General features: G+C 46.4%; 1 protein-coding gene across 11 annotated transcripts in view; it reads left to right on the top strand.

The window, feature by feature from the left end:
• Positions 1–17,518: 17,518 nt before the first annotated feature.
• Positions 17,519–18,698, top strand: part of NRXN3 (neurexin 3) — a 1,769,272-nt gene continuing 1,768,092 nt past the window's right edge. For all 11 annotated transcript variants that reach the window (XM_043472668.1, XM_043472663.1, XM_043472670.1 and 8 more), the window contains exon 1: positions 17,519–17,805. The gene's annotated coding sequence lies outside the window, so the exon portion shown is untranslated. The remainder of the gene's footprint in view (positions 17,806–18,698) is intronic.

The following is an 18,698-nucleotide window of genomic DNA, read 5'->3' on the forward strand; positions in this document are numbered from 1 at the left end:
CCCACTTTCTGCTGAACTACTCAGGGATTTCCCTGCAAATACTTGATGTGAAAAACGAGCAACAGCACCCCCTTCCCTTCATTCAATAAAAGTAAAGCCTCTTTTATGGAGTGCATGAGCAGTATTTGCACTTTGCTCATGCATTCTCCGTGGGGTCGTGTGTGTCATTTAGCTTCATGACAGAAGCTCATAAAGCGTCAGTGCTATTCAGTCATCACCAGATATTACTGACCATGGACTGTGTGCCGCGCACCGTGAGAGGCCCTGGAGGGTCAAAGACGGAGGTGACATTTTCCCCTGCCCTCGAAGGCCCTGGAGCCCTGGGTGTGCGCCCTGTGATCACCACCTCATCCTCTTGCTTGCTTCTCTAGTGCAGACAGCGTCTTAGGTCAATTTGTCTGTGAGCTGCTCTCCTTCATGGAGGAGTCTTTAGTCACTGGACATTTACTCAGAGGCAAAGTCTAGCCCTACAGTTCTCCCCTCTTGCTGCCTGTTAGGATCATCTGGGTTGCTTTTCATACACATTGATAATCAGGCCCAGGGCTAGGGTGGACATCCAGCGTGTACGTGCAGGTGTGGCATGCTGCCAGCATCCGTCTGCCTGCCTGGGCTCATACCTTACTGCTCAGTAGATATTTTGATCATGATTCCTACCCTAACCCAGACTAATAGAATAAAGATTTCTGGTGACGGAAGCTTAGTCATAAATGGCTAAGGGGACTTCTCTGGTGGTCCACTGGTTAAGAATCTGCCTTTCAATGCAAGGGATGTGGTTTCACACCCTTCACATGTGGAATGCGAAGATTCCACCTGCCGTAGAGCAGCTAAGCCCCTGTGCTGCAGCTAGAGAGGCCGCGCGCCACAATGACAGATGCTGCATGCTGCTGCAACAAACACCGGATGTGCCAAATAAGTAAATAATAATAAATGAAAGCTTCCCAGGTGATACTACTGTGCAGCTAGGGGTGGTTTTGTGGGGGCAAGCTCCCTGTGTGGTATGCATGCTTTAAGGCCTGACTGCCACAAAGCCCAGGAGGCGATGTTGGGGGCAGCTGAACTCCCGCTCTAATGCCCCACCTGGGGTCCCTGGCCGTAAGGTGATGTCATCGCCAGTCAGGGTCACACAAAGCAGAGCTGCTGCTTGGCACAGGGTGACTGAAGGAGCAGCTCTCAGCTTTTAGACTGAGAGGCTTCAGAAGGAGGACAAGACCTTATCCAGCCCCCCAACCCCACCCCACCTTTTACCTGCAATGAAACAGGTTCAGATGCCTTCGTGATTTCTGAGCGTGGATGTTGAACACCTGCTCTAGCACCCTGAGGCAGCCTAGTTGAGAGTTAGTTTTGCAGCTTGGGAATAAGAGACAAGGAAATTGTAAGGATGAGCTTTTTAGCAAGTGCCTCAAGACAGGGCACTATCAGGGGGCATTATCAGGCCAGAAGAAACTTTAAATTTTTACAGTTCAGCAAAGGGGGTGAATTATATATATAAATGAATTTCCCCCAACCCAATAGTTTTGTTGATGTGGGCTGGCTTTGTTGAGGCCAAGGAAAACCCGTTTCCAGTGGGGCGGTAGCTCTGAGAAGCCTCTAAAGGAGGCCACCCCTGTAACTGGAGGTTGCCAACCTCTCTGTCTGGTACTCCTCGGCTCCCCAGCTGGTATGGCTGGCTCGTGGTGCCAGTTCTCTAATGAATTCTTGACATCCTGACCTCATGACCCTCACAACCCGCTTATCTCAGATGGGCCTCTGTGCACCTACCTGCTCTCTCTCCTGCATTTCCTTGGTAGAGGACCTGAGCTGTCTTGAGATGACTGCTCTTAGAACGTGTCTCCCAGAAACAAGGATTCAGGGGCCCCCTACTTTTTCTTCCAGTCCCCCAGTGGCCCTCTGCTGCCCCCACCTGCCACAAGTCCACACTAACCATAGAAGCCTTGAGGACTGCCCCACAGGGCTCAGGAACAGATTTTTGGTCTTATGGGCCAGGCATCATCCTGCATATCGTCACTTATGCTGCCTGATTTAGTCATCAGAATCCTGAGTTAAGTATGTTGCAGGTGGGGAAACAGGCTCAAGATAGGTAGGCCCTGGAGTGTGAATAAGTAGAGATAAACTCAAACTTAGCATAATGCTTCTTCCACTAATATTGGCTTCTTCTTTAACTTCTTTACTATTAGCAGTAATGGTAGCTACTGGGGGGAAATGAGAAAGAATCCTGGAGCAGTGGAAAACCTCAGTTTTTAGAAAGTGATCACAGTGAGACAAAAGGATCATTCAGGATGCAGGACTGTTGCATCCACTAGGGCCTGGGATTACTATCCCCTTCTCTTCCTTCTCAGCTCAAGTGCTCTGCATCTTCCTCATCTCGGGCTGTTGTTGTTCAGTCACTAAGTCATGTCTGACTCTTTGGGACCCCATGGACTGCAGCGCAACCAGGCTTCCCTGTCCTTCACTATCTCCCAGAGTTTGCTCAAACTCACGTCCATTGAGTCGGTGATGCCATCCAACCATCTCATGTTCCTCGTCTCATCAGGAGCAGGAAAAGTAATATTCTTGGACTAACTCAGAAGACATAGCCCACTTACATCTCAAGACTCAAGAAGCAGATAAGTGAAAATCAAAGACACAGACCAGTGGGCTGAGCAAGATGGGAAGGTCGTAATCCACCCATCAAGATTCAGCCAAGAAATCTGAAAGGAACCGAGCAAGGTGTGGGGGTGGTCTGTGCAGAAGCCAGTGACGGGAGATGCATGGAGTAGGGGAACTGGGAAGCTGGGAAACAAAACTCAGCCCCAGACTCTTCCCAAGGATGCCAGTGATGAGGTGGTTCTATCTGAGACTCAGCGGCCTCCACTCCCTCATCCCTTTTGTCAGACTCGATCCTAAGAGTGCTGGATGTGGAAGACACAGGTCTGGAGAACTGAAAATTGCTCCTAGATAGAAGGTTTATGAGTTGTGGCATGCGGGGCTTCCCTTGTGCCTCAGCTGGTAAGGAATCCTCTTGCCATGCGGGAGACCCGGGTTCGATCCCCGAGTTGGGAAGATCCCCTAGAGGAGATCACCTGAAGATCTCCTGGCTGGAGATCCACTCCAGCCAGTATTCTTGCCTGGAGAATTCCCATGGACAGAGGAGCCTGGCGGGCTACAGTCCATGGGGTTGCAAAGAGTCAGACATGACTGAGTGACTAAGCACGCACAGAAGGTTTATGAGAAAGGCACGGGAGGCATTTCTCTGACATCAAATTCGTCAGCATTCTTCCATGAGGAGTTGAGAAATGCCCTGTTCCAAATGGTAGTCTGCTCCCACCTTTGTATAAAGGCACACAGAGTGATGCTGAGTGTAAACAACAGCACACAGGCTGCTGTGTTTAGTCGTGTTCACGTCCACAGTCACACATAGTTACTCTGAGCTGATGCATTGGCACTCGGCACAGAGGTGCTTTGAAGGATCCAGGACCTGGGGTTCAGTGGGGTAGGAGAGAGTTGGTAGGGAAGAGTATGAATTTGGGGGGGGGGGCGGGGAAAGCTAGAACTTGTAACATCAGAGACTAACTCTTAAATGTCTAGAAATTTAAGTTCAGTAAAGTCTGCTAGGGTAGGAAATTTGAAGTTAGCACCTTGGGGTCAAAAGTAGTGTCTGACCATCAGTGGGAGAGATGTCACCAGTCACACAAGTAAGAGTCACTGAGGTGTGCTCCATCCTGTTCCTTGTTGGGGATTGTAGGTATAGGCCTAGCCAGGCACACTGGAGTCTTCAGGTCAATTCTCCCTGCCTCTCCCAGTTGCTAAGCTGGTTGGGGAAAATCAGTACCTGGAAAGACTTGGCTATTTCCAAGTTATTTATAGTACAAACGTCCAGTAAAAAGTGATTGAGGAAGATATTCTGGCTTGTGCTTTATATTGTTAATTTTGTTTAATCATGCATTTACTCAAATGTATTATGTTGTACCTGTGATCAAAAAACAGCAATGTACTGCCATGAATACAAAGATAAAAAAGACTCCTGCTCTCAAGGAGTTTACAGTTTAGAGGGGGAGAGAAATATGCAAGAAAATAGCTCTGATATGAGTTTAAAATAGCCTGTTGTGAAGACAAAGGTGAAAAAGAGAATAGTAGTTGCGAGAGAGAGTTAGGGGTTAGGGTTTTGGAGGAGGTGGCCTTTGATCTGGGCCTTGAAATATGAATATGATTTTAATTGGGTGGGGAGGTAGAGAGGAGAAAGGAGTCAGGAGGGAAGTTTTGGAGGAGGGAACAGCGAGAGTAAAAACATGGAGGTGTAGGTGTATGCCGCAAGTCTGAGAAAAGGCAATTGATCCAGTGTGGCTAGAATTTAGGGGGCTGCTAAGGAGATGAGACTGGAAATACCATCCAGGTAATAATATAATCCTCTCACTTAAACTAGTGAGTGGGTGAGAGGCCTAGAGGGTCCAGGTCTAGATACAATGCATTATTTAAGCACACACACATTTGTTTCTACACATTTTCCTTTCCCTCTTCCTCTTGCAGCCATACAACTCTATTCTTTGTGAGAATTTGTATGCTTTTTTGTGCCTGTAATCTCACATACTATATTCTTACCCAAACACCTGTATTCTACCTGACCTCCAGTGTGTGTACCTCCTCACAGCAGCATGGTGGAGAATGTAGGGGACCAAGTGACCATTAAACAAACATCATTGAACGTGGTAGGAGGTAGCAGAAATGGATTGCAAATCAGGTGCAAAGTGATGCATTCTGCAAGTTGGCTAGAATAATTTCAGACCCCAGACCTCCTGCTGAAGTGAAAAATGACATTTATAGGAGGGAAACTTAGAATTAATCCTCCAAAATGATAGTAAAGCGAATTCTTTCCTGGCTCTGCTGTGATTGTTCTTCCTCCCATTTCTGTCGCTCCTTATTACTGTAATGTGCTCTGCTCTCCAAAGTGGATAAAGTCACCATTCAGATAAGATCAGTTTTGTCTGGTGCAGCCACGTTGATCCGATCACAGTTTGGACTGTGGATTTTGAATTCACCTTGGGCGTTTAACTTTGGTGGTGAGGAGGGGGTAAGGGAAATAAAAATGCCGATCTGGCACAAAGTAGCTGCAATCATTAGTCAGTTGTCTTCAGGCCGCCCACCCTGAGCCATACCGCTGGATGGAGGATTATTTGGCTATTTTTTCGACTTTGGGGCAATTTTTACCCCAGTCACCTTTTGCCCCATTCCAGTATTTTAATTGCAGTGGAGGTGGTTCAGTAGGGGTCATCAGTCTGCAGTTCCTGGTGGAGTTTTCAGGGACTGTGAAGAGTCAGGTCCCACACAAAGGCTGAACAGCCTGGGAGCTCTCCGTGGTGCTGAGAAAACCGAGGCAGCCAGGCGGGATGCTGTTGGGAGCTCTCCGTGGTCCTGTGAGCAATATACTTTTGTAAGGGAATTTGAGCAGAAACTGTCCACAAACAGCTCTAATAATGATTGCCGCATGGGAGAGCTGAGATAAAATTAGAGTAGCAAGCAGTTGAGGACTTGCTGAACGAATATCTGCCCTAAAAACTAACTACTACTTTCACATTTCTCTTATTTTATGGTGTCAACTGACTGTTTTTAGAATGCTTCATTTATTTAGCTTTCTTCCTAGTGGTGGTAAGAAAAGAAGCAGATGCTTATATTAATTATATGGTGTATGTTATTGTCCCCCTGAAGCACAACCATGATGAAAGAACCACAACTCACTTATTCCACAAATATTGTGGGTGAACCTTTTATGTGCTAGACAATGTGCTAGATGTTGAGCCTAGGACAGTCTTATAGATCACACAGGAATTAGGTGAGCTGTGGCTCCAGGAAGGCTGCCTACCCCTCTAACAAGTACTGATATCTGGCGGCTGACAACTCTGGACTTCAGGTAGTAGTTAGAACCAAGAAGAAACCTGGGGAAAAGTCATGGGAATGTTGGGGCTCCTTTTGTGCTTCTATGAATCATTGTGTGACTTGGGTAGGTTCTAAAGGAATCAGAGGCCTCTGCAAGTCTATATCTCTGGAGTCTAAATCTCCATCTCTGACTAGTTAAAGTATCTTTAGACTTGAATCAGCTTCCTGCTGGGATCTGGACCCCTCAGTTTGCACAGGGATCTCTGTACTGACTGCCCTGATAGGTATGCAGGGAGAATGCCTGGTGCTGACATGTGCATGGGTGTTCATAAAAGGATGCACCTGGCAATATGATGACAATACTTACACTGCACACACTATATTCTGTGACTTGTTATGAGTGCGTTACATATATTAAATTGTTCAGTTATCACAACAACATTTTGAAGTAGACACCCTTATTATAAGTATTTTATAAATCAGAAAAGTGGAGCACAGAGAAGTTATATAACGTGCTAAAGGTCACACAGATGGTAAATTGCAAGATTTGAGAGTAGTCTGCTTCTAGAGTCCATTCTCTTAATCACTGTGCTATAAAAACCTGAAGCTTGCAACTTCCTGGGAAGCGGTCACATGTTCCCTGAGGTCAGAAAAATATTTGGGGGGATTGATCTTCTCCAGCTTTCATGTCCTTCCTCTAATAAATGCCTCCCACCTCTTTTTATAGATTGACTTCTAAGAATGATGCACCTTAATGTCATTTTTGAAATTTTACTTACCTTTTAGCTGGAATTTTACCAAATAATATTTGTCCTATCATCCTGAAAAAGAAAATTCATTCATGATGGAATACTTCTAATCAGTCAAGACTCAGATAAAATTTTTTTCAGAAAAGCCTTCCCTGACCATCCAGCCTAAAACTGCTCTACCTTCCCCAAGGCACTTCTATGAAATTCTTTGATTTTACTTTTTTTTCACACTAGTTATCACGCTTTGAAAGTGTCTCATGTATTTGTGTGCTCTATTATTTTCTATTCCTTATCTCTACAAGAATATAAGGTACATGAAGACAGGAGATTTGTTTGTCTTTCTTACTACTATATTCTTTCTAATTGGAATATGACATGATCAGTAAACAAATCTATGCCCAAGAATAATATGGTAGCCTCTTGGAGGAGAATCCAGAGAAAGGGAGAGAGTTAATAAAGTCCTGTGAATTAGGAGAAATTTGCAAGAGCAAATTTAAAAAGGAAAAAAGTCAACATACAGCTTAAGAAAGAGACCTAAATGGAGAACCACTTCTGATCAGCAAGGGTCACCAGCTCTTGGGACACAAAGCAAAGAGGTGTTGGGAGCTGTACTTGTAAGCATGGTGTGTCTCACCTTCTAGTAGAGCTGTTGTTCATGTTAGTTCACACTGGAGATTGGTGTGAAGGAAGATGGGGTGTGATTTAGGAGACTGAGGTAGTTAGCTTGACCTATGAGCATTTTTTTCTTGACTTTTCCAGAAAGTAAAAGGGGTACCTTCTCTCCTCACCCCCCACCAAGATATCTACTGTAGAGGCCTTGTCCATCCCCCAAACATGGTCTTCATGTGCTTCAGACCTAAGTGGTAGTACTAAGAGGAGGTGGGGGTCATCAGTTTTTGAAGTGACCCACACTTGTTACACGAATTAGAAGATAAATTAGAGAAAAGGTGATGGAACATGGAAGAGCTAAATGGAGAGTTAATCTTCAAAAACTAAAAATGTGCAGCTATTGATAGATTTTGATGCTTCTGTGGTGATTTACCCGAGTTCGGTTGATTTTCTAGACTTTTAATTTTCTTTCCAGTGTTTGGCTTTGATAGGGCCAACTTACCATCAGAGGCTGCAAAGCAGAGAGAAGATTTGAGCCAGTTAACCCAGAATTTAGAGGCTGACATCAGAGCATTTGGAGGTGGGAGAGGTTGATTCCCTGGTCCCCATACTTACATGCCAAATTTTTACATTTTGGGATTTTCTTAGTCAACAGTTGCCTAAAATCTATTTTCACCTCCAGTGTGTGTAGGGCATTAATCACTGAAATTTGTTTCTCACACTTACCCTTCATACAGGGTTCTGGTTTCCTTCCAGAGAAACCTTTGGTAAAAAACACTTTTGTTTCCTAACACCTGTATTTGCCACACATCCAATAAGGAGTAAAGAATGGAAGGGGTAGGAAGGTCTTCTCAACGAGCTTTAGACAGGGAAAGGGAGTGTCAGAGAAGGGTAGAAATACTGATTAGAATGGAGAGTAAGAAAATAGAAAATCTCTATTAAAATGAAGGATCTGGAGTTCAGCCCTTTGGGTGGATATCTTTGGGGTACCCCCAAAGAAAGAAAGAGAAAAAAGGGAAGAGAAGAAAAGAAAGAGAAGAGAAGTACACAGGTATGGAAACCAGAATGCTCTAGATCAGAATTGCTTCCCTGAACCTCTTTTTCCAGCCTTATAGAATTCCCCCAAGTATGAAATGAGATAATATATGTGAAATGTCTGGCATAGAATAGATACTAAAACAAGTGGAAATCTTTATGGGCTTTATACGTGCACAAACTTGAAAAAAAAATAGTTTATCACATGTTTATTGAGAACTTTAAAATGCTATGCGTTTGGTTATATAGATGTGATCACTGCCCTCCTTTCTAGTGAGTAAAGGAGCAGCAATCATCTTCAGAAATATTTCTTAGTGGCCTAGTACTATCCCTCTGCATTTACCTAACCCTAGTGTGTTCCCAGTCCCTAACTGCTTTGTAGGAAGGGAGTATACTTGTAGAAATAGGGGCAAGAGGGCTTATGTGATGGTGTTCAAGAATATGGGAGGCCAGGTGGGCACGGAAAAAGGGGCAGAAAGTAAAAGCCTCTTTATTTATTCAGCAGACATATATAGCCTCACAGCAAACCTTAGCCTAAGCAATGGGCTGTGATGGAATTTCTAGGTTAGTGGGGGCTTGGCATGAGAGATCAAGAAAGCAGATTATAAGCAGGCAAGCTCTCGAAGCTGTGGGCTGAAGGGGGGAAGCATGAGTGGATGAAGACTGTGGAAAGAGAACAGAGAAGGGAAATCACAAGTTGCAAGGAGGGTGGCCCAAGTGGTGGGTTAGGAAACCAAGCAAAGTGCTGGGGGCGGCTGAGTGGTATCAGGAAAGCAGATGGTGATCCTTGAGAAGGAGGGTGCAGATGGCATTAGTGGTGAGGAGGCAGTGTGGGGTGAAGAACAGTCCCAGCTCGGCTACTCCAGGAGGGGAGAGGCTGGAACACGCTCCCTATGCTGGGTGAGCTCGGTGACTCATCTGGCCCCCAACGTGGCATCTGATGGGGGTACCAGGAGGAAAGATGTGGGAGGCTGTGTGATTCTCTCTGATGAGCTTTGGAGGCTAGACATGAACCTTAAACACGCAGGAGCTCCTGGTGAGGAGCTTTCTGAAGCCCTTGTACCAAAAAAGGAACACCAGCCCCCTATTATACTCAAATCCAGTCTCCCAGGTTAAGTTTCCCCTGCCTGCTTGATCTTGGGCAAGTCATTTGATTGTTCTTGGGCCTGGTTTTCCCATCTGTAAAATGAAAAGATTGGGTTAGGTAATAAGTATTATGGGGTTAGGTAAAAGATTGCATTAGGTAAAAGATTTTAAGTAAATACTTTTAAGCTCTAAATTCTGTGATTCTGAGAAATATTTGAACCTGGACTACAGAGGACAGAAACGATTAGTTTATCACTACTAGAGTTGTGTGTGAAGGGTAACTCCAAGAAACAATGATCAAATCCCTGTGCACACTGGTGCTGAAGATAAAATTTAAGCAAGTGTTGCTCAAGATGTTGCCAGAAGGAGGATTTGGGCTTAGTGTAATAATGTTTCTAAATATAGGAGTCATCCAATGATGAGTTGGGTTGCTTTGTGTGGTAGTGATTTCCCTGGTGCAGAAAGTGATCAATCATAGGTTGATGCCATCTGGGGGACTGTTACAAAAGGAAGTCTTCCTCCTGCACCCATCTTCATGAAACACCATGAAACATTATGCTTTCCTGCAGACTGAGCAGGTGATTAAATGGTAAAAGGTAGTGAATCCCAACAAGTATTTCTCTGAATATGGTGCTATTCATATTAATAGATCTCCTTTATGGGAAAAAAAGGGTTTTATGGTAAAATAACTTTGGAAAATACCGTATTAAACAATGTTAAGGAAGTGTCTCTTCTGCACTACTTCTCAGAGACCTAAATATATTAATGAACATTATCATATTTGACAATAGAGTCTTTTTCACAGAGTATCTGATAGGTATAGCAACCTACTAAACCTACTTGGAGAAATTATTGCTTTAAGAGGATGTTTTACGTTCTAGTCCTTTACACCTAGAAAGAAAGCAGTGGAAAGTCTCTGCTGTCCTTGGCTAGGTCTGATGATGAAGCCTAATTTGGAACTTAAAGTCCTAGGGTAGGGCATGGAACTCTAAATGATAGGGTTAGACTGACTCAGTTGGTGACCTTAGATGAGGCCTTCCTTGGGTCTCAGTTTCCTCGTATAAATGGGGAGAAATATTTCGAACCCAATCCTTTTTAGGGTTAAGGTGTCATGATAGAGCCCCAGGCAGCACCTGTGATACTTGAACTTGAGTTTGAATCACCTGGGCATCTTGTTGAAGTGCAGATTCTGACTGAGCCGGTCTGCGGGGATTGGAGACGGTGTGGGGACTGAGATTCTCATTCCTGACACGCTCAGAGGCAACACTGGGGCAGCTGTGGTCACACTTAGCGTAGTGAAGGTCCAGGAAGACCCAGTCTGGCTCATCTCAGGAATATTTCCTCATGTGGAGCCGCAACAAGCGCTCTGGTGTCACCGCTTTCCCTGGAGAGATGGTCTGTGTTTTCGAAAGGTTTTATTCATGTGGAAAAAGAAACCAGGCATCTCCCCTGTGTCCCTATGGCAAGGTTTGCCTTGGGCCCCTCTGAAGGGAATCCCTTTTCCTCTTCAGCTTCCCCACCCCCCACTGCCTACAGCTCCCCAGTCGGTTAAGCTATTTTTTGAATTTGAGTTAAAACCATTTCAGACGTATTTTTAACTGCGTCCTGTTTGAAAAGCTGTTAGCATTTGGCAATCATTCCATCTTCAGCTTGAATCCTGGGGAGGGTGTTTCTTTCTTTCTTTTTTTCCTCCACAACCGGGCAAAAGTATATTGTTTAAAAATAGTTCTAGTGCGTGGGTCAGAGAGAATGGTTGCTGGGGATGAAGATGGGGATGGGGCGTGCTTTGGATTCCACAAAGTCCTCAGTGTTGGTGCTGCCGCCCCTGCCTGCTCTCAGGCTGAGCCACTGCACAGTTGAAGGGGGCAGGGATGATGTGAACGCTGTCCAGCAGAGGGAGAGGGAGACAGGATCGGAAGCAGGGGCTGGGGCGGGACACGGGGCAACAGGCATCAGAACTGGGAACGACTGAGCCTCCAGGAGTGATAGCAGAAGGGATATCTTTCCTGCCCACGATCCTGAGATATTCCAGAACCAGCACATCACCACTGCCATTGTTATGAAGCTTTTATCAAGGGCCTCCTGGGAAGTTAGGGCTCCCCAGGTGGCATTAGTGGTAAAGAATCCACCTGCCAATTCAGGAGACGCAGGTTTGATCCCTGGGTGGGGAAGATCCCCGGGAGTAGGAAATGGCAACCTACCCCAGTACTCTTGCCTGGAAAATTCCATGGACAGAGGAGCCTGGTGGAAGCTCCACAGGGTCGCAAAGAGTCAGACACAACTGAATGACTAAGCACACACACATTTATCCCTTGGTAGCTTTGTGATGTGGAACAAGTTATTTATCTTATGGGCTTCCCTGGTGGATCAGTCAGTAAAGAATCCTCTTGCAATGCAGGAGACCCAGGTTTGATCCCTAGTTGGGAAGATCCCCCGGAGAATGAGGTGACAACTGACTCCAGTATTCTTGCCTGGGAAATCCCATGGACAGAGGACCCTGGTGGGCTACAGTCCATGGGGTCGCAAGAGTCGGACATGACTTAGTGACTAAAGTACCACCTGGAAAGTAGCGCCCATGGGAAGTTTTTTTTTTTTAACTTGATTAACACTTACATAACCTCTACACCATGGCTACCACTGTTTGAGTACTTTAAAAATGTTCGCTCACGAATCCTCCTGCAAACTCTATGAGGTAGGTCCTGTCTTGTTTCTATGACATAGAAGAGGAAACAGGTGCAGAACGGTCAAGCATCTTACCCAAGGTCCTGTGGCTTGCGGGTGGTAGAGCGGGACTCCAGCCTGTGTTGTGTGCAGCTGGAGTTCACACACTTTGCCACCACACCGCGCTGAAATGTGGGTCCTGCCCTCTCGACACTTCATCTAAACGTGGCCGTGCCAGCTGTCTGCTCGTATCTCTGTGGTGGGAGGAGTGAAGTTTAAAGCAGACGAGAACTTCCATCATAAATGGAGCAAATGATGATTTTTTTAAAGCAGCCATCAGGTATTAATAGGTAACTCCCTACCACTCAAACATTCAAATCCATTAAACACTCCAGATATACCCAGACCATGTTAAAATGTGATCCCCGAGCAGGAAATTCTAGAACTGCTCTGAAAATGATCAGTGTGGGAGGAAAGAGTTTCCTTCTAGTTTTTTTTTTCTTGTAAAGTTTTTTGGTGAGATGTTCTGTTGTCATGGGTCTAGCCAGCTGGCTTGCTCCGGGGTGCTCAGGGGAAAGAGGGATAAAGCCCAGGTGTGCATTCCTCATCCCAGCCAGGATCTCCCCAGGCTGGAGCTGGCAGCCCTGTCCTGAGGGTGGGTTCCTCTCGGCCAGCGGTGGGCTGCTGAATTCCGGGAAATGGCTGAGAGGCTTCCACTGCTGCAAGCGCCTGAGAATGTTTTATTTCCATGGAATAAGCCGGAAAAGAAAATGAGAGTAGGCTGGAGGTGGAAGTTAGAGACTTTTTGCTCTTCTGGGAGCTGGCTTTTCCGGCAGCCTTATTCGGGCTGGGCTGGTGGGGGTGGCAGTGGCCGATACCCTGGTGGAACGGATGCCTGGAGTCAGGAACATTCCACAGGAACTGGCCCCCCTCAGGGTCTGAATGCTCAGGCTCCCCTTTGGGCTTGTGTCCTCATGCCCGTGAACCTCACATTCACATGTTCTCCCTCCATCCCATGACAAGCAGTTCTCCGCCTTAGGTGCTCAGCTTTCTGATTTGGGGAGTCTTCCTCTTGACCCCACCGGATTCCGTGCTGGCCCTGTGTCTTCTTGCTGGGCTGCAGGTTCACCTCCTTCTGTATAAGTTCTCTTCTTGGAGATGATGTGTTACTGTCTGCGCTGCATAATGCATGTCTAATAATACTAATTAATAAGCAGTCACTTATTAGTAACACTGGAAACCTCATCACGTGGGTGATAGAAAGTCAAATAAACTCCAGGAGGCAGCAATGCAGCACAGCTCTTGCGGGAGGAGAGGAGAGAACAGGGCAAGCGAGATTTGCAAGGGGGTGTTGGACAAACTGCTTCGAGCCAATATCATTGGAGGCTGAATTTGAAATCTGCTCAAGAGCAAGGCAAATGGGAACCTGAGACCTGAGACCTTGAAGTGCTGGCTGGGGATTAGCAGAACTGTCTGATGCCCAATTTGTGTGACTTAGTCTTGGCTTGAGAAGCCTTTGATAGTCCCAGGGTTGGTTGGGGTGGAGCGATGGAGACTCAGAAAGAGAGGATAGTGTTTGAGCCTACCCATCTGATGGATGCAGAAACTGAGATCATTGACCATTATCCTTGCTTTCCAAAGACTATTGAGAGAATCATTAAGTAAAAGAAAGAACTGTATAATGAAGGCCAAAAACCCCCAGACAAAGCAACCTGAAAGTCCCAAGCCAAGAGTCATTAGGGCAGTAGAAAGCTGTATGTTGTCCTTTGTCTATAACTCTGATTTTATAGGCACAGTCTTATTTGTAAATATGCAATTGCATGTATTTCAATAGATAACATAATAAAGCCAACTCGCTGTGAAAATTAAATGAGATAATGCTTGCCCAGTGCTCACCTTAGTACCTGGTGGGGTGGAAATAATGCTAGTGATCAGGATTGATAGCTGGTATGTCCTGTTAGGATCAAACCAGTTGCTCCTGGCCGGCCTCTGAGGTGACTGGCTGCTGCCATGCCATCTCAGACACTGAGTATTTTAAATCTCACTCTGATGGTGATAACACATAGTCCACTGTGGACCTTCCAAGTGCCATTTACTAGTACAGGTGCTTTTGATATAATTGTCACAGGACATGTTTGAGGATGGCATCATGGTTATTCCCATCTCACAGGGGAGAAAGCTGAGGGTTGAACTGTTAGTAACCCAGCCAAGGTCTCGTAGCCAGCCAGTGATGCTCTTTATAGAGCCTTGGTGTTGGCTCTTTGCAGAGCCACGCAGAGGGCCAGACACGTGGTGGTGGTGGTAATTGTCACAGTATTTTCATTATCATCATTCTATCAACTTGATTTTCTTCCCCCAGAATGTCATGGGCAATTTATCCTTTTGATTGGTGATAAAATTCTTCTTTGTTCCATCCTGAAAGTGTTAGTCTGGCACATTTGAGAAAAACTGGAAGAGTCCCTGTTCCATTTTGTTCCCCTCCCGAACTGGGAGTGAAGGCAGCAGCCCCACAGCCACATGAAGGGCAAGGCAGGGAACCTGGGTTCAATCCCTAGTCAGGGAACTAGATCCTACATGCTGCAACTAAAGATACTTCATGCCACAACGAAGACTCCTGTGCAGCCTAATAAAAGTAAAACTTAAAAAAGAAAAAATCAGTACCATTGCTGCCGTGGCACCATCATGTGGGCAAACACCTGATACTGCTTTTTGCCTGTGGTCGCGTTACATGTCTTATTGTCCGTATTGCTGCTGTTCTCTGCTCTTTCATACGTATCCATCCTCAGAAATCTGGACCTATCTCAGGGGTTGCTGGGTCCCTGAGAATGAGCAGAGTGGTAGTTAGCTACAATGCTTTAGAGGGATGGGATAAAATGAGCCCAAAGATTTCATAATAAAAGGCAGACTAAAAGGATACACCAGAGTAATTGAAAGATAAATAACACTCAAGAAGCCCAAGAAACTACTAAATGGAATAAAGTGATGATAACAAGTATATTCAAGCTACACAGGGTAAAGCAGGGAAAAAGCAAAAGGGCTAAAAACGAGTAAATGATAGTACCTACGACATCCCAGAAGCTAAAATATTAAGCATGAAATGATGAAATAAGGGAATGCTAACTATAGGGGGCAGTCCAAAGTTAATAATTCCACACAGGGGTGAAGGCAGACCCTTGGGCCAAGCAGACCCTTGCTCAGCGTTTCTTTGGGACAGGTGTTCTGTGTGTGTTCTGTCACTTAATTCTTGAAACAATCCTATGAAGTAAGTAGAGGCATCATTTCCGTTTTGCAGGTGAAGACCCTGAGACTTAGGAGAGCAGGGAAAAAAAAATTCATATCACAAGGAAGTTAGGTGGTCAAGCTGGGACTGGAGTCCAGGTGTGTGTTCTAACCTTGCTTGTCCTGAGGATGCGCAATGGACTTCGTGAGGGAATGTCCTTCCCAAGCTGGTGTTGGCTGGCGGTGTCCCGTGGGAGCTGACCTCTGCTGGGCACTGAGTTCTCCGGCTCTGCCTCTGGGCTCCCACCCTCATACTCCCCGGGCCCCTTGGACCTCTTCCTGCTGTTCCCAGAGGTGGGTCTGCAACTGCCCTGGCTCTTCCCAGGGTCCTGCTGGATCATGGTGGTCCCTTCACACTGTTCTTCCCCCAGGAGCTCTAGACAGTTTGCCCAATCCCATGCACTGTGCTCTCAGAAATTCCCTTCCATATTCTGGGAACTAATAAGGTGCAGACTTCAAGAAAGTTCAGGTAAGGGGGAATAGATCAGAGAGAGGGCAGTCCAGGTCTAGCATAAACTGCTGAAAGGTGAGGTGTCGTGCATGAACTTAATCAGTTAAGACATGTTTATGTTCCTATTAAATGCTGGGTTCCATGGAGGTATTGAAGATTGGGGACCCAAAGAAACATAACCAATGAGATTATTATCTGAAAGTTAAAACAGACGGAAATGCAGACCGATGATGCTGGAATTGCATGTGTCCATTTAAGCCCAGCCCAAAGGCCACTTTAGTCTATCAAGCTTGCCTTGATAATCCCCATCTCCAAAACAATTTTATCATTTGCTTCTTGACAATCCCGTAGAGCCTACCTTACCTTGCTTTCATGATTGCTCTTTTCCCCTTGCTTTATAAGAATGCACCTCTGTCTTCCATCAAAGCATAGAAGACTCCTTGGGGCAGGAGACTTGACCTACTTGTTTGGTTTCCTGTGAGAACAATGCTCAGCACATGTGCTAGCAAGTTTGCTGGGATAAAGGATGTTCAGGAAAGGGCGGAAGTGTAAGAACTACCACCCTCCATGGAAGGGAGGCAGTGTAAAGTGAGGGTGAGCAGGCAGGCTCTGGAGTCTGTACACCTTCATATTGGTTATGTCCTGCTTGGTGACCATGGGGGACTCTCTCTAAATCTTTGATTTCCTCAACTGTAAGATGGACCTCAACAGTCAATGGGTGCCAACCTCCCTGGACTCAATGAGATGACCCATGTATTGTCACGTGGTGAGTGTTCAACAGCGCTAGCATCTATTCCCACTGTTGGTGCTGGCCTGGAGGACCACACGCTATGCAGCCTTTAGAAAGGGGAGGCTGGAGAAGAGGGGGGTGGCTATTACCCCCCTTCCGGGCACCAGGGCCTGATTATGAACGAAACCTTGTGTCTGGGGCCACTGACCGTCATCTCTCGTTTAGGCTTGACTGGGGAAATGTTGCCACAGACACGGCCTAGTTTGGGAAAACTGGTGATGGATACTGATGGGTGTGGGGGTGCTGTGGAAATGTCTCGGCTCTGAGTTCAGGATGCAAGAGGGAGCCACCCTCCTGACCCACCACGGAGCCTGACTCCTCCTGCCCTTGTCTCTCTTAGCTTGCTGCCCCTGAGGACAGGGTGGGCTGTGCCTCTGTCTGTCTTGCCAGCAGGAGCCCTTGAAGAGGGGGAAGCCCCATTGGTCCCCTTCCTTTCTCTGTTCCCTCCCCTCGCTCCATGCCTCATCCTAAGCAAGCATTCAGAGGGCTTGCAGGAGGAATGGCTTGGTGTCCTAGTTATAGCCCTAACCCCCATCAGATGCACGAGGTTGCCGTGATTTTGCAAGGAAGAGCGACTGCTTGGGGGAAACTGAGGCACACTGGTGGGCCAGGGTCATCACTCCCTCAGTCTGCAGTGAGACACACATGCACCTTCAGCAGTGAGGAGGTGGCTCAGTCTGCTGAAGCTGTAAATGGGGACTAAACCATAGTTGGGGATTTTTGTCTTCAATTTCCGCTCCAGTTCCAGTGAAGAGCCTTCCTAGGCTGGGATGAGCAGAGACATGAGCTCCTGACACGGCCTCCCCGTCGCAGGGGGCTGCAGAGTGCCCCTCCTTGATGAGATCTTCTCAGCTGTTTGCAAAACAGTCAGGGAGGTGGCGGTGGAGCCCTGAACCCAGCAGCCCGCCTGTCTCTTTAAATGCCGGGGTCTGTGTGGGAGAGGGAGGGGCCGGCTCTGGAGTGCGTGAAATTCCTGGGCTCCTCCGGCAGTCTCAGGCTCAGAGCGCAGCCCTACACATCTCCGCTCGCATGCAACTTACTGAGAGGGAGAGGCGAGCGTGTCCTCCCTTCTCGCAGCCGCCAGCATCTCCAGCCACCGAGGACCTGCTTTTTGCACCTCCAACATCCCCTCCCTTCTTCCCCGCCACTCCCTCCCAAAGAGAGAGAGAAAGAGAAAGGAGACAGAAAGATTCTGGAATTTGAGCCTCCCCAAAGAGGAAACATACCCAGCAAACTCAGTTGATTAAACATCAGACAGACAGACAGACAGACCCCAAATCTTCTGTCCAACGGGAAAGGTAAGATCTCGGGGGGCGAGGAAGGCAGGCAAGGGTGTGAAACAATTCAAGCTTCTTGTTCGTTCTGGGAAGAGGTTGCTCCTGAGAGGGTAGAAGTTTTCAGTTGGGAGCGACCAACCTAGATTTTTTTTTTGAAGGCTGGATCGGAGAGCCTTGGCTGACCATGGGAATGGCTTTTCAACTGCCTTTCTTTTCCTTCTGTTTCTCCTGGAAGTTGGGTCTTTTGGCTCCAGATGTTGAAAAAGTCAGAGAATGTTTTAGATTTGTAATCTTTTGAAAAGTCTTTCTCCTATTTGCGTGGATTGTTAGTCTGAAATGATGTGTACCTATCACTTCATTTTGGGCAGGTACTCTTTTTTTTTTTTTTGCATTTTATGACAACCCCCCCCCATTATTATTATTATTATTATTATTTTCTGGGGAAGGGGCTAGATCAAATGAGAAAGAGAAGAAGGGAAGCTCTGAGGATCACAAGAAGACAAAATTGAATTGAGACAGGGATTTCCCTAGCTGTTGAGGAATTGAAGGGTGTGTGTGTGTGTGTGTGTGTGTGTGTGTGTGATATTTTTTGGAAGGGGTGTGAGGAGGTAGATCCTGAGTAGGAAGATTCAGGCTGGAGCCCTGTTATTTTGTTGTGGAGGTGGGCATACTCACAGAAGCTGAAATAGGGAGTGTGTGTGTGTATGTGTGTGTGTGTGCGCACTCCTGTTTGGATCAGTTACAAGGGAATCTTCCTCCTCTGCCTTCCATTTGTTTATATTAATGATTTAGTAGCAGGCTTGCCTGAAAACTTCCACTCCGTGTAAGCACTGTGGGTTTTGCAAGCTCTCAGTGACCTTAAAGGCTGGTTCGATGTATTTTTTACTAGGCATTGTGTTGTACCCAGAGTTTTA

Source organism: Cervus canadensis, chromosome 6, assembly GCF_019320065.1.
Source record: "Cervus canadensis isolate Bull #8, Minnesota chromosome 6, ASM1932006v1, whole genome shotgun sequence".
NCBI classification, from domain to species: domain Eukaryota; kingdom Metazoa; phylum Chordata; class Mammalia; order Artiodactyla; family Cervidae; genus Cervus; species Cervus canadensis.